Source organism: Coptis chinensis, chromosome 6 (assembly GCF_015680905.1).
Source record: "Coptis chinensis isolate HL-2020 chromosome 6, ASM1568090v1, whole genome shotgun sequence".
In the NCBI taxonomy this organism is placed as follows: domain Eukaryota; kingdom Viridiplantae; phylum Streptophyta; class Magnoliopsida; order Ranunculales; family Ranunculaceae; genus Coptis; species Coptis chinensis.
Window position 1 is genome coordinate 12,457,959 of NC_141461.1, and position 17,159 is coordinate 12,475,117.

General features: G+C 37.2%; 1 long non-coding RNA gene and 1 pseudogene across 2 annotated transcripts; one reads left to right on the forward strand and one right to left on the reverse strand.

The window, feature by feature from the left end:
- Nucleotides 1-7,550: 7,550 nt before the first annotated feature.
- LOC147491512 (uncharacterized) lies at nt 7,551-8,838 on the forward strand. Its single transcript, XR_015197931.1, has 2 exons — nt 7,551-7,865; nt 8,001-8,838. It is a non-coding gene; the product is annotated as an uncharacterized LOC147491512 (long non-coding RNA).
- Nucleotides 8,839-11,034: 2,196 nt separating this feature from the next.
- On the reverse strand, nt 11,035-15,373 carry LOC147491513 (protein FAR1-RELATED SEQUENCE 5-like; annotated as a pseudogene). The gene is made up of 2 exons (XR_015199098.1): nt 13,089-15,373; nt 11,035-11,586 (listed from the first exon to the last, which is right to left on the reverse strand). The product of XR_015199098.1 is annotated as a protein FAR1-RELATED SEQUENCE 5-like (transcript).
- Between the last annotated feature and the right edge of the window lie 1,786 nt (nt 15,374-17,159).

Consider the following 17,159-nt stretch of genomic DNA (forward strand, 5'->3'; position numbering starts at 1 on the left):
CATTTGTTTTGCCGGACAATCAAACCTATTATGGAAAAATGATAAAGTCAAACTCTTTAAGGTGTTCATTTTGGCTTTGTAGGTTTTGGATCATCACTTTCGTTAGAAGATTCCTCGAGATAGCTAGCTTTCAAGGATTTGGAGATTCTATTAGTTTTCTTAGGTTAAATGTTATTGAAATCACCTTTGGCTAGTGATTACTTTTATTACTTGACGAAGTTATTACTTTTATTCAGATTCGACATATAAGACTTTTTTTTTCTTAGTAAATAAATTCTTGTAAGGAATTTATGTATGCCGTATTGCTTGTATTAATTGTTTTGATGATCAATGTGATGTCGGTAAGGGAAATCCTATACTATGTCCATGCAAACTATGCGGGAATGTCAAGAAATTGTTGGACGTTATACTACATGGACATGGCATGTTGATACAGTTTCGTTTTTTCTCTTTTTGTTTCCTTGGAGGAAGACCGCAAAAAGCACAAGAAAGCTATGCCAGCGCGGAAGGAAGATCAAAAAAGCTTTGCCGCGACCCCATATGGCTTCTACTCTCTTGACTTCATGGAGCCCTACATAGAACTATACTACCAAACAGCAGAGGTCTCACCTCTTAGGTATGTTGTTGTAGTCCTAGCATCCTCCTAATCTAATAATTTACTCTTTGCTTCACAAAAGACTGGTATTAGAAGCAAAGATACTAATGCATAACTTTTCAGTGTGTTGCTTATACCGCATGGTTCAAGCCGATATCGGAGCCCCGGAAGTCTGTCAATTTAACCTCTCGATCTCGCCTTGCATGAGATGTGGCCTCGTGATATTGATAGCATTTGAAGCGCAAGCCGGGTCCATGAGAATTTTGGCTTAGGTACATCGTATTTCGTTCTCGGATTACCTATTGTTGGAAAAAATGACGGTTTAAAAGACTTCTTATATTTTCAATAATCTTCCAGCCACGCACACCATTGCAATGTGGGAGGTACCTACTTTTTTGTGCGCTTGGAAGCTTCCAGACTAGCTCATTAGTTGATCCTATTAGCATCATCGAGTATGAAAGTTCTCTTCAATCAAGATTTTGATTCATTAAACACTTATGCCGGAAGTGAAGGTGAAGTGATGTTTAAAGCGGTAAGAGAGACGATGATGATAGAAAACCCTACCCACCAGCTTTCGGTTAGGTAAACACGTAGCTTCTTGTGTACAACAATACATTGAGCGTTTCTAGTAGAATGATTCTTTCCGCTTAAAAGAGAAGCATCGAAGTTCTCTTTGAAGTTGTTCACAACCATTTCTCGGGTTGAGGGATTCTTCGCTCCAAAGACAAAATATAGTTTTGTAGCACTCTTGAACTAACCATCTACGCCTAACGGACTCGGATTAAATGAGAAATCACTTGTACAGAGTAACGATATCGTAAACCTCATCTTCTTTTCTCATTCACCACACATACATTGTGAACTTGACTTGGATATATGCATTTTATAGCATTCTCAAGGAGTTCCTCAAGCCTCGAAAGCATTTTAAGAGGGTGGACTTTCAAGATTCTTGTCAGGAATTAAGAAAGTCGCCGCGCAAGAAGTCAAAGAAAGAGAGAGTAAAAGACAAGTTGTGGTGTGCATAGAACTAACGATACTGGCCGAGAGGAGGATGGTATCGGTAGGGTTTTGTAGACTCGGTTTCTTTGTTCAAACTTCTAATTTCAATTTATTCAATACATATGCTTCAAAAGGACAGTCTACTTATACATAAAAATTTCAGGTGTGCCTATAATCGCATGGTTCAAGCTCACACTGGAACCTCAAAGCTCCTTTGATTTAACCTCTCGATCTTAGTCTTACATGAGGTGTGCACCTCGCACCACAATACTTGAGCATTCAAGTTGATAACAATGAGCATCTCTTCATTCAGTAACCAAATACTTAACCGCAATAAAGTGCACCGGTAGACGGGACCATCATACAATAAGTTACACAACATTTAGTATTTCGTTGTGGAATATCTGAAGTTGGAAATGATCAAGGTTTAGGCAATAGAAGTTGAAGGCCTTTTATTTCTTCAATGACCTTCCGGTCGGCACACACCCTTGCAAACTGAGTCATGCTAGTTTGATTTCACTGCTTTGAAAGCTTTTGACAAGCTCATTAGTCGATGTTGGTACCCTCGCCATCGAGATTCAGTAATAGTTCATTTGATCACTTCAAACTGTATTTTATTTGTTAGGCGGAGAAGTGAATAAAGCGCATAATCAGATTTACGAGGCAACTAGTCATGGCTGATTAAACATCAACCCACATGCATGGACAAATAAAGGTTCCGGACTCAATCAATATCCTCCCAAGTACACCGCAAGATTCTTTTCCCTAATTCTTTAGTGATATCTCTATATATACTATATTTCGATCACATGATGTTTGATTTTCCTGTGTCCGTGTTCAGATCGTGAAGCAATGCAAGTCCTTGTCGAGGACCAAGACAAGAAGGTCCTAGAGAAAAACTACATGGATGAGCCGCGGCTTCCAGTGGACTACTAAAGTTTTTATAATTTATGGTGTGGTTGGAACAATTAGACTACCGGGTGGTAAGTTTGGATGGATTCCTTATATTAGTTAATTTTTATCTTGTAGTCCATTGAAAAAATTGCAATAGTATAATGGGAGACTACTAGGCTAGTGTGCTATTATAGTTCTTATCGCCTTACATTAATGCAATCTCTCGCCATATTGTTACTTTAGATTCTTTATGCTATTATGCTAGTAAGATGGATGGGGTGATATGTGCCCCGGTCATATTGGTGAAGTCGGTTGAAAAAAAGAACTTTTTAATAATATTTTTTGTATGAGGAACATATTTACTTGTAATAACTTCTCGCAAGGAGGTTGGCACTTATCTTGGTTTCCCTTTTTCGAAAGTAATGTCTATGAAGTTTATGGCCTGTGAATGGGATTTTGAGGCTTTCATCTTGTCAAGAAGTAAGAACTTTTGTATTTGTGGAAAAAGGCCTCCTTACTTCCACTTCATACTTCATGGTTTAATTCCCTTTCGTAAGAGGGGAGACAAAAGTCTAGGTTTATATCCTCAGATTCTCGTGTGCATTTATATTCAATCGTTCCTGTAGTTTGATGGACAATTATTTGAATAAGAAAGAGTTGTTAACGCTTTTCGCGAGAAAGAGATGAGGCTTACTTTATGAGCCCCGTTAAGGATGCTGGAATCAACACCGGGGTTGTATTATTCATATGAAACGTAACTTTACATTAAAAAGTGAGTCCTTTAAGCAAAGATTTTAAAGTAGACTGCAACTAGTATGAGAATATTTTCACTTATTAGGTTCAGATTCTCAGGTCAGATATTGTGTCAAACCGCAAATCGATGGTGTGGCTTCCGATGTCTATGTCCCTTTGCAAAATGTAAAGGAAGTTAGCGTAGGAAGGGCAAGGAAACCACTTTGGAAACAAGTCCGTTGGTATAGTCTATTGCAATGCAATTCTCATAGTCGGTCACAATTTCTTTCTTATTCAACCCGGACAATCCGTGCTCACTTCTAACACATGATAAATTCACCATTTATTGATTTGTTCGAGGAGCTAACGTTTGGTATCATACCAGCCGATCCTCGATTTGTTTGGAACAAGAGTTTGTTGGAAGAGCTAATCGAAGTTTAAGTTCCTCTCTTCATAACGGATCCGAGAATATGTGTTTTCAGTTCGAGGGTCAATTCCACTTCTTTGGGAGCAAATCGTGGATTTGAGCTACAAGCCACGGATCAAAATCGTCAATCATGAATAAACAAGATGTGACTATTTATTTTGTTGTTATATGAATGTTGTAGTATTTCCAAACACGTGCTTCTATAATGATATGCAGTAATCTTTTCTTTCTAGCCTAAAATCGCTCAACGCCATTTTAATGATCTCATTCAAAGATACCTGAGAGGCCATGGTCATTGATTTGACCGACAAAGTAAGGTTTTGTGTTCATGTATTTTCTTTTTTATTGTGTCATTTACCTCTTCTTTCAAACTTTATCAATTTAAATGATTGAAGGTGAAGTTTTATCAGCCTTTCGGTGAACATCATAATTGAACCGGATACGTTGTCTAACAATTGATTATTTTGCTCGCATCGTTGTCCCTTTTTCAAATACCCACTCGCAGACTTTTTATTTTACCTTTCCACCGGACATTGAAATCCATTTGGGGATATTTAGATGTGAAACCTCAAATAATATCCCAAGCTGGGAAACCTCAAATATCCCTAAGCCGCCAATGATTAATTGATTATTCTTGAATATCGAAGCGCTCAATGTCTAATACCACCTCCGATGTCTCAGATTGGTAATAATCTTCCCATCCATTGATGGTTTCATCGGCCAAATCCTTTTAAGCTACAACGGATGACTTCGTGACAAAGTCTTCTGCCAAAGATGGCTCTCGTATTCTTGAGAACTCGACCATATTTGCTAAACGAAAGCTTTCTGTTGTTGTGGGTTTTATGCAAGAAACCGCCTTCCAAGGTGGTAATTGCTTCTTTTCTGTCTAGAATTTCAGAATTGTATCAAAGATTAGCTTCCTATGCACTTTGGATAAATAAGAGGAATTAGTCTTGTAGCATTGTCTTTCAAGCAAGGAATACAAATCAATCATAGATCAAATCGGAAGCTTTATAAACAAAACCGCCCGGGACTTTATCCGCGTGGTGTGATTATAAACATGGCGTCTCCCGCTTCGGGACTTTATCCAATGCTTCCGCACTCTATATACTCTGGCGCCCAAAGGTGTGTTTTTCTTTTATTTTGCTTAGTTGCTATTCACTTATGAATGCATACTTGTACTTTTTCTGCTGCCTGATGCGTTGTTCCTTGGTATGGTAATACCATAGGTGGTGTGGTGTTATTTACGATATCACTTCTTCTGTACAAACGTCAAGAAATGCCTTTTTACGAGTGAAATCAGTTTCTGGTCAACTCGTTCGCTTTTCATTTTAAATTTGTATTCAAATTTTGTAGGAATTGAATTGGTTCAAAGATAATCCGCATGCTATTGTGTAAATAATAGTATCTCTTCTACTTCTTATCCTGTTGCTAGCGACAAGCCCCGCTTTTGTAATTGTTTGAATTTCACACGATCTAATTCATCCATCCGTCAGATCTTTTCTTTGTTGGATACCGTAAATGTTTACATATGACCTTTTTGAAACTCAAGATGTTGACTTCAATTGTTTACATATGCTATAATGACATTGTTATGGCATGTGCTCTCATTTTTTCATCTACTTTTCAAATACATACCAACAGATTTTAGACTAGAGCTATGCTACACATTTGTCTTGATAGGGTTAATTTTTACCCTACTTTGATCCCCTTCTCCTCCCAAATCATCTTTATAAGTTGAATAATAAAATGATCTAAACTAATTTTCCATTTTTCTTTGGTCTCTTGACATTTTGGTGATGCTTGTATTTCTGTAATTCATGGTATTCTCGAGGAAAAAGAAAAGAATCTCAGATGCCATAGAAGATGTAAGCGTTGTTGGTCTTAACCAGCTGTTACCCTCCCTATCTAACAATTGGTGTTACTTATATTTGGGAAAAAGCTGTATTGTATAAAGAATTTGTGGGTGATGCTCATGTGCAGAGTTCGATATTAATTACCCATTTCAATATTTTCATCCCTATCTCTATAAAAGAGTTGAATTGGTGATAACTGGATTTGTGGATACGTTTGCTCCTAATTTGTCTAGGTGCTTTTGAGCTTATACAAGATGAGCCGCAGAGCTGGTGCATGTTTATGGATCACTTAACCGCAGAGGCATGGAGTATTGGCCTACACCAACGTAAGAAACCAAGTACCGAACTAAATGCGCCAAATGCAAGAAAAGTATACTCAAACATAGAAAAATCTTATATTCAAATCCCCCAAAGTTATGAGAAGACGAAGTAAAACCACTGAACCTTTGTTTGCTTTGTCCAACTTTATCTTTTCTCTTTCTAAAGTCTCATCATATTGTTCATGACATACCATCCATAGAGGCTTAATTATGATCGGGTTAGTTAAGCATGGCACTTTAGTTTAGAATCCGCTTCATGCCCACTGATATTTCATTTCAACTTTTGGCTTCAAATCCATTTATGGCATTGTATGGTTGATTGTGGAAACTTATTTTGGTTTTGTTGGCTAGGGTTGTTCACACCCTGAGCCAAATTTTCAGTGCAACTAGCATTGTGCGACTTTGTTAAAATTACCGATTGAACCACATCATGTCCTTCTCAAAGTCATTTATGCTGGTGTAAATGCTAGTGATGTAAGTTTCTTGATTCCTACCTCATGGTACATATTATTCTTTATTGACATTGGCTCATGATTTTAATTTTGTTTTCGTTCTAAGGTATTTGGCTGCTAAAATGATTCTTTTTCTTATTAACATAAATATGTGTTGGTAAATTTCATTTCGGTCATTATTTTGGTGGTAAATTGACCAAGAACTGTCCTCACGCCTACCATTTGATGCTGGTTTGAGGTGTTGATAGTGTTAAAACCATATATTTCTAGCTAAAGCAATAATATCGATACCCAATGGTTAGTCTTATGGAACCGTGAGCTTGGTTCTCAAACACAACCACGAAAGCAATCAAGAACTTCAAGTGCATACTCGCTTATTTATCTTATTAAAAAACATTGTCTATACAGCTTGAGGGTTTTGCATCCGGGATACACACTCGAAAGTTTTTTTACAAGATTACACACTTTGTTACTTTTAATCCTCTCGGTGGTCAAATAGGTGCTTCAGGTTGATGAGTTGAAATGACACATTTTGTGTCATGGAAAATGGTGGACTTTATCGACTGCAATAGGTGATTGGCGATTATTCGACTGATGGAAAGTAGGAATCCCCAACTACTTTTAGTGGATTTCTTGACAGCAATACGTAACTGAACGAAGCATACTGATAATCCATTAGTAATTTCAACAAGGAACCACAAGGCATTTATTCTTATATACAACTAGTATACTGCTATGCAGTGTATGGAGCGGAGAGGGAGAGGGGAGAGGGATGAAGAGGAGAGACGAGGGAATGAGGACAGACAGACAAAACCAACCAAATGACTTTTTCCAAGATAGCCCCCTCGCCCGTTAACGCCTTCCTCGCCCACTTGATTAAAACTTTATCTGTGTATCGCAACCCTGTCGTCACTGGGGTGCATGGTACTGGTAGTGGTATCAGTGGGAATTATTTCTTATATCTTTGCCTGCAACCTACCAATATTCATTTCCAGAAATACTCCCAACCCGTAGTGACTAGGAATTCAAATCTTTTTTGTGCAGGTCAATGAGGTCCACAAAGTATATTCAAGCCCTTTGAAGATCTTTTGAAAAGACACAAAGCAAGGGTTGGCCACACTGATCTCGAGCTGAGAATTCTTTGATTTGTATATGTATATTTACTTTCGTCAACTTGATTAAATTAGTAAGGGAAAAATGAAACGTAAAAGCTCCCTTTGAAGAATGAAAATTCTGTCTACATACAATTATAACTCATAGCTGTTGCCTCCCAACTTCTCCCTCTCAATTGTAGTTCAGTTCAGGTGGTAGTAAAGAATTTTTCTGGGGATCGATGGGCACCAATTATTTACTCTCTTTAGTTGCACACTATGTCCTCTCACCGCTTATTTATTGTCTTTTGAAGATTGGTTAAATAGGAAATCAGTCTTAATCAAAGTGGGGTTGGATTGGTGAAGCAGTTTCTTATGTGGTGGGTTGCCTGTGCCATTGATCTGTTCTCTGATGAAGTTATCAACTCGGGGTGTCAAGGTAGTGGCAATAATAGTTACGACTTAAGTACATGTATACACAGTACTCCTTTATATCCAGGTATATATATATATATATATCATCTTCACTTATTTGCTCTCTGTTATTATAGTGTTCATGTTGCTATATCATATGTGTCCTAGAACATTTTATTACTTACATAGTCCTACTTATAATGCCAATGCGTGTACGCAGCATGGGGCCTAATTGGAGTATGTTCAACTATATTCAACATCACCCCAGGTCAAACCGTGATGATTGTTTGGATTTGCAACAGGAGTCGATCTTTTCTTTATATAGTATAAAGTCTTGCTCTCAGGCAACTCATATCCACCCATTTCATAGAACCTGTTGCAACTTCCATAGTCGTGTGTTGCTATATTGGAGTCCAATCTATAACTGCTGTTATAAGATGAGGTGAAAAATGGACAAGCAGTATTTATTCCATTCAAGTAGTTATCATACGAATGCTCTCCAGAGCAATATACAAACACTTTGGTATACAATCTCTATCCTTAGGTCCTTGATAAATATATGTGCCTGCCTCAAAGGAAGCTGTTTTCTTGAAGTCACAGGACCAAATCTGATGCATGCGGGTAGACTTATGCCCTCTTCCATTACCCACAGTTATAACAGCACTGTTAAGTATATGATTCCTCTTGAAGTCAGGCACATATGTGGCTTGAATGATGGCATATCTGTGAAGATGATTATCCGTTGATGCTCCTGTAACTGGACTTCTGAAAGTAGATGCCATTGTATTCTCAAGCTGGACTTCCAACGAGTTTATCAAGCTGAAAACGTTCTTGGGAATTGGTAATGGACGTTGCCAAATCTCAATTTAAGGGAAGATGTTGGAATTAGTAAGTTGAGATTTTAGTAAGTTTCGGTTTAATTAAAGTCGTGGAATTTAATTATGCTAGTTAGAGAAGTCATGGGCAGTATGAAGATGTCCATATATAATACATGTCACTCAAGGTTTATTTTGCTTAAGTTAAGTTTGATCATGAATAAAAGGTATATTCTTTGCTTCCTTGTTTAATATATGCTCTTCTTCTCAACGGGGTTTGATTTTCCAAAATTGTGAGTTTTAAAATCTAAACTCAAGTTTTGATTCTACACAAGTTGAAACAAGAAGTAATATCCACTATGATTGGACTGATTTTGTGTGTCAATTCAAATTTTTGGTATTTTGAATACCAGCTTGAAATATATCAATGATTATGAATTGGGAAAAAATACATTTGTACACCGACGGGACCGCCTAGCGAAGAGACGCCGTTTTTTAAAAAAAAATATTACTTTGGGAGTGAAGGTTCGAGAGTAGTTTTTTTCAATAACTGTTTTCTGATGTGTCTTCTTGAGACAATATATCAAAATAAAAAAAATTAAAATGGCATAACTGTTTAGTATGGAACAGCCTGTCGTGCATAAGAATCCTAAGCGCAAGGACTTTCACGATGCTTAATCATGCCAACTGATATTCTTATTTAGTTGTTTTTGCTTGGTTTCAGAAATACCATTTTAAATTTGAATGAAAGAATATGTTCGAACAACTTGAAGTCCTTGACCATGACCTATATGTCATATAGGTCATAGTCATTGTATGGGTGTGATTGAGTGTGTAGCATCGTTGCTTAACTATGATTGAAGGAACTAATTCTAACTTTCATCAAACCATTCCTTTCACTTGATTTATGATTAGTTCACCACTCTTATTAGCTTCCGTGTTAAACACGATACCTTGCTGTGTGAGGAAAGTCCATAGCATGAATTTTAATGGTTTTTACTTCAGCCTAGACTTTGATTATCACAACCATTTGTCTGTGTTGCTGTTGAAGGCATAGGCAGTAGCTTGGTGCTGGGGTTGAGTAGTGAGCCTAGATTCTAGGTGTGCTTAGGCGCGTTTGGCAGTATGGGTAAGTGGGTAACTGGTAATGATCGATTTGAAATCGTGGCAAGACATAATTCACTGGATAAAGTAGGTCAGATGGTGGACGATGAAACTGTCTGCTCAGTTGCATAGGATTAGAAGTTCATGCTTAACCTGGCCTTCATTGTTAATTGTTTAACATATTTGACGGCACAAGTTAGTTTAGTTGGCCCCATATTAGCTGATGGATGGAATAGAGAATAGAGTAATGCATGGCTCCTATGTTTTGCCTTCATTATAATGAGAGGACCACTCCTCTGTAAGTGTCACTAACAGTAACACCTCAAACTTCTATAATCCTATGGAGAGAGATGCTCTTGGCTACACGGAACATAGGCACTGAACAGTCTATTCTATGTAGAAATACAAAAGAAGGGGGAAAAGGTCTTTAATATTGATGGAACGGGTACATTTTCCTTGTAGGTGGTGTATCACAGATTCACAGTTACAAGGGGCTAGTCTTTTTCATTTTCCTTTGACTAGGTAAACCTGGAACTTCTCAAGCCCGTAGGCTTGGGCGTGGGCATGGGCATGGGCGTGAAGAATGCCAACTGCCAGAATACGCTATTCTGTAGGTATCACAGTATCTATCAGCTTCAGGTTAAACCTGAGAATGATTTAACTGGATCCAGGATCAATTATGAAATGAACACGTTCACACAAACAATAAGCCTATATTGATGATATTAACCAAGGAATAATGCGTGTAGAATGATAAATAATGTTACAAATTACAAAGCAATGGTCCTCAAAATTGTAGGACTTTAGTTCAATCAAATAGATAAAGGGTTACGGTTACATAATTGCCAAATCCCAACCATATTTATCAGAAGGAATCAAATATTCAAATCATCAGGTTCATATGGTCCACAAACTTCGAGATCCAACATATTAGATGGTTCAGTCATGCCTGACAGGATATAAGGCAAGATTGCACAACACTCGAGATCGATCACCCAATCAAAATAAGAACTATGCTCCAAACCAAACTCCTAAGATACAAGACAGGACGCGGCAAATTTCACCAACTAGATAGTTAGATGCTACCACAGGGTAAGCCTGGTTTCAATGAGTTGTCCTATTAAAACGAAAATACAAAACAAAGAAAAACAATCTATAAGAGTAATCTGTTCCAAGTGAATAATAAAGAAAAAAGAAACAGATACTGAATGGCAGACCCTTCCCTAGATCCTGTCCACAAAACAACATCTGACACTTAAAAGTGCAGACACTATAGATTAAACTTTAAAGAAATTAATAAAAAATAAATAAATATGAACATGATGGAACAGGGGAGAAAAGAATCGGCAGTATCGACACAAGGTATCTTCACCTCAGACAAATGTTGGCCATAATTGGTCATACACTCTCACACCCGCCACAAAATGTGAGCATATAATTATAAAAGGGTGCACATCAACTTTGTTGCAACTATACAGAATACTCTTCTTCACAAGGCTAGAATGTTACTACACTGTAGAAAGAGTACCCATCATTATCTGTTACTACTAAGTAGGAAGAGTACATATCACCACCATCCTAGTGTGCCCCATGTGACACAAATTACTCCACCTACAAAATCTAATCCACCCAATTTCAAAAGAAAAAAAATGAAACATAAATAACTTTGTCCTAATCACCTAATTAAAGTGTAGAGACACTGCTTCAGCCGCCTAGATCTCTATCCTTCATACCAAGCTTTATGTTTTGAACTTTCACAGAAAGTTGTAGTTTCTGATCCTCGATATCTTTTAAGACTGTAAGCAGGTTGGCTCGATACAACTCACTTTTACGATTTGCCCGGCTAAGATCACGTGACAGTTCTTGAATTTTCTTCTCCTTTTCATCCTACAATTCAGTACACAACTGTTTAGTAAATCAATTATTAGCCATTAAAAACTATACAATTTAAAACTGCTCTTGTTTGGCAACAAGAATGTGTGACAGGTGACAGCCACTAAAAAAAAATAAGAACTAAAAGCAAAACTCATTGGAACTTCAGAAAATTGGTGCTCATATAATAACAAATTTAAGAAACATAACTACCTATATGCATAATACGTTCAATGTAGGAGTTAATGTGCAAGCTAGTATGCAACTAGCAATTACATACTTCATAATTATATGTAGTACCAAACTACAGAATTAGTCAACCCAACTATAAACAACAAATTTTTGTATCACAAAAAATATAAATAGTAGTAGAAACTGAAAAACAATGTTAACCTCTGCTTTAAAAGAGGGACCATAAAGGCACATGGGAATACTATCTCAAAGAGGAATGAGGTCGTTCACCTACGAAGATAGGTAAAATTTAAGGGAGAACAATTGCATCCTGAATAAGAGTGTGGCGGAGAACAGACAGTGGAAGTGCTTCTCCCAATCTCCCAACCACCATTGACTTGGAACATTTAAGTCTTTACACAGCACAGCCAAGTCTTGGTGATTAGACGAGGTGACAAGGTACAATACTTGGTTTATTTGAACAAATGAGTCTTACACACAGTACAGGCAAGTCTTGGTAGTCATATGAGGTGACAAGCTACAACAATATGTATCCAGGATCACACAACTATTGTTAACAAGAGTGGCACTATTCTAGATAGAGTTGGAGACGTCTCTGTTAGTAAAATGCCTAACAATGTTGAAGCTTACAGCTAGAGGTAACTGAATGGCTTGCACATTATAGCAGGGGTTGAATGGCAAGCAGATTGTTGAAGAAAAGTTTGGTTCCCACCTTTTATTTACATTTTGATACTTTTTACTTCTAAAATTCTAATCTTCTATTTTACTAAGGTATAAAAGATGCAATTTAAGAGATTCAAGGTTGACCTAATAAATATATTGAAAGATCAACAGAGAAAAGCTCTCTTCTTCCATGGCGTCTACATTTCCATCCATTTCAGCCACGACGCTAGCTCCTAAATCACATACAAATCAGACATAGTCGATTGGGTGCACCGGCAGATTACAAAGCATCACTAGGGGAAGGGGGGGGCACACTAATATCTGTTTGACAAATAAGATGCAATACTTCAACATGCAAAATCAAACACTCAACAACATAACACATAGCAACTAGGTAGAAATCGGCATATAGCAGACTATGAAGAAAACCCAAACACACCTTTCTTTGGCAGACTAAGTAGACCACCCAAACGGTAGTTAAAATTTTCGATCGTTGGTAAAGAAACGGAAGTCGTGAACAATACCACATTAGTGAAATTACTGCTAAACTGAAAATAAATGTAACAAATAGTAGAGCAAACACAATCACTTGCAGCAGAAACGCAAATGCGGAGAAAAAATGAGTAATAACTACTAACTTCAGAAACGGAAAAATCACTGACCATAGTTTGCGGTGGGCCCAAAGCCCATTGATGACCTCCTTCACTAAGACCATCTTCTCGGCTACTTCCATTGATCATTGGAAGCCTCCCACCATTCTTTTTGCCAGAGCGACTCTTTTTAAAGCATCTTGAATAGATTCCATTGCAAGCGTTAAAAGCGTCTATTGTCTTGGCCCCTTCATCTACAAACTTAAGGGCCTCATGACGTAAAGTATTGTATCGAACATTTTGAGAATCTCGGGGGATCATTACCACGCTCTTCTAAAATAACCCCACTTTTGGCATTTCTTGTCCAACGTTTCAATATGTAGTGAGATGGTAGAGTAAGAACATTTGTCACTCTGAAGACCGTCCAATATATGTCTACAAAGTAAGCCTGAAAACTCAAACATCTGGCACGTACAAGTAGCTTTCATCTCAAGAACATTGAGCCTAACAAAGTAATCCCTATGATCATCTCCAAATTTTGCTACACGATATATGGTGGCAGCCCCATCAACCTCCGTTTCCGTTTTCGTTGCCATGAAAGTTAATGTTTCGACCAACTCTTCCTGAAACTTCATAAATAACTTTTTGGTGTAAAGATCAGCTGCTTGCTTCTCCATAGGTGAAGGGGTCTTCAAAACAGCGGTAGTGTTCATTGTTTCAAAGTCTGCTTTTACTTCTTTTTCATATCGAGTCTCTATAGCCCTCTCGTACTGCTTAACAAACTGTTGTAGAGATGTCGCTGCATTCACATACCCATCAAAATATGAGTTCATAGTATCAGTCCTTTCCGTTAGAGACATTTCGGCAAAGAATGTATCGCGCAGGTATACTGGGACCCACTGTCGCCGAACTGAGTATATACCATGAAGCCATTCGTGCCCCGTTAGTTCAAACCCATCAATAAGAGATGACCAAGAGGATTCAAATTCCTCTATTGACTCCGCTAAGTTTACGCATTTATGGAACTCTCCTTCGAAATTTACATGTTCATGATAAACATGGGACAGCTTCTCTTGCGCTTCTTTGAAAATATGCCACTTGCAGAAACGATGACGGGTCTGTGGAAGTACATGTGTGATTGCTGACCTAATTACACGATCATAATCAGTAGTGATTGAAGTTGGAGGGCGGCCCGACATTGCTGAAAGCCATGTCTTTAATAGCCAAATAAAGGATGCTTCAGATTCATTTACAAGAAGTGCACAACCAAACAGAACAGGCTGGCCATGATGATTCACTCCAGTGAATGGAGCAAATGGCAACCTATACTTATTCGACCTGTAAGTCATGTCAAACGTGAACCTGTATCACCGGAAGTAGGTGTAGTTTTGCCTGGCCTTTACGGTCAGCCCAGAAAATATTGCTCATATACTGCTCATCATCACCCTGCACGGCGAAGAAAAATCCAGGGTCATTTGCATGCATGTGCTTCAAGTAGTCCAAAAGGAGTTGAGTGTCCCCTCCAAGTGACCTTTGTCGGCTACTTCTCATGTAATTCCTGCAATCTCGCTCGGTGAATCCAATATTGCTAATTGAACCATATTCCTTCAACAACGCTGACATAATTCCACTAGGTCCAATACCTGCTGCTTGCAAAGTATCAATCAACGACTTCGCACTACCAGAGACATGCCTATGGGATCGCAGACAATGCACCTTATCAGCTGGAACAAGATCATGATTATGTTCCTTTACAAAACCAGACACGACCCATCTTCCCGAAGGTTGCATTTTCACAGCCAACATAGCTTTACAACCAACTCTAGTCACAGCACGAGGTCGTTTAATCCTATTCTCATTTACACCAGGCCTTTCTTTCTCAACACGAAAACCCTCCTTGGCACAAACAAACGACCTCTGAATAATTGCTCCATCCTTCCTAGACCTACGAAGTTTTACTCACGCAAAGTACTAAACCCTACTCGACGAGCATACGAATTATAAAATGCCTTAGCTGCCTCTTCTGATTCCAGCTCCATACCCTCATAAGGTTCAAGATTAGTATCCCCATCAGGAATATACATCTCCCTTCCAACAGAAGAACTCTCAATCATATCATCTTCTTCGTCGTCAACCGGATGCTCAATATCCACAGCATCATCCTCATATCCCATGTCATATTCAATCAACTCATTTTCAATATTCAGTGGTTCAAACTCCATTTTATTATCTAAACACCAAACTCCTCAACTTATCTAATATCTCAAAATCAAAACTAGTACAATTTCAACACATTACTCACAATTCAAAACAAAATTTAACATAACAACTCACCAAACACCATAAATTACTCCATTCCACAGCAAGAAACAAGCTTTACACAGTCTTCAACGAAATGACTCCTCAAAATCAAAACTTTTCTACGTTTATGCAATTATTTCAGTGAAAGGAAGAGATATAGACAACCAAATTACAAATTTCGAAACCTTGGAGATGTAACCGTAGATTGCAAAGAAAATCCCTAAGGAAATTTGAAACCCCAAATGAAGATGAGATTAAATTAGGAATTTTAGGGTTTGTTTTGGTTTCAATTTGGGGATTATTTTATTTTGAAGAGCGGAGAAAAGAGGGGAAGAAGAAGAAAGGTTCGAAGTGAGTGATATTTAGGGTAATGATCTGGTATTTACCGATTAATGAAACGACTTTTGTGTTTTAATGAGCGTCTGTTAAGTGTGTAGATTTGTGTCATGAAAAGTAAGATGTGTACGTGTATGGTCATGGATTGATTTAGTATATGCCTATATCAGAGAGTTGGGTGCATTGAAAGATTATTACGTCAGTATGTTTTTTTTTGGTAACTTTATTATTATGTCAGTATTGGAAGTGTTATATAGAGGAATAGAGGTGAACAAAATATGAAATACAAGGTATGGCACTTCCAACCTTGTTAGTATGGAATTTCCAACCTTGTTAGCAATTTAGGATACGGCAAAAATTTGATACGGAAATAATTTAAAAATTATTTGGTGACTTAAAAAAATGGTACGGTCAAATATTCGCCCGCGGTGTTTAATTAATACGCGTTTTAAACGTTTTGTTACAAAAATTTGTGATATTATGTTAGTAAATATTAATAATAGTTGACATTTTTTACAACATAACAAATATATCCAAGCAATTTAGCTACGTAAACATTTAAACCAATTGAACGGTCTATATAGGTACTTTTATTTATTTGTTTTTGGATTGAAATTACAGTTCAAACTTCAAAATACACACACCATGACATGACAATTTAAATATTGTCCAAAAAATATAAAAACAAAGCTTTTTTATTTATTTATCACTAAGAATGTAAGAGTAGGGCACTTAAAGTAAGAGTGAGGATATAAAATACATAAAAAATAACAAAAGCGCAACTGAATTTTGTTTTTGTTTTTTTGTTTTGTTTTAGCCGAATTTTTGAAAAATTAGCCAAAAACCGAATTATCCGTTCCAAAGCAAAAAATCACGAATTATTCCGAATCTTTCAAACATTCGAAAGTATTATACATACTGCCTTTTAAAAATTCAATTCGCGAATTATTTGAATAATTTGGCGAATTGCTAACAAGGCTTCCGAAGTCTAAACATTTTTTTGGAAAAATGTATCACATAGGTCCCCCTCAAATTTCAATTCATGGATTGTCCATTCCAAAATTATTCTAGAGAATGTTTCTTATATATAAAAACATTAAAATATCCCTCTCACTGTATTATTGTCTCTATTTTTTGCAAAGATAATTAATTATACAATAAATTGTTTAAGAAAATATTACCTTTTAATGTTTAATAAAATTTTAATGGGGGAGAAAATAAACTTAGTATTTATTGGTTACTAGTATATAGCCCGTGCCCACGACATTGTTTCAAATTACGCCTAAAAAGAACCCTAATAACCAACTGAATGATAAAAGTTCAGCCCACAAAGCAGCCATTGTTGACCAAATCAACAATGATCCAGTACTCTTTCAAATTAACATTGTAAAATACATGTACCCTTTAAGACTTTGGATATGTCAAGTCACAACTTGTGAAATACAATGGTAGCCGCAATATGGGGCCCTACGGACTCCACACAAAACATTTTATTAGATAGATGGG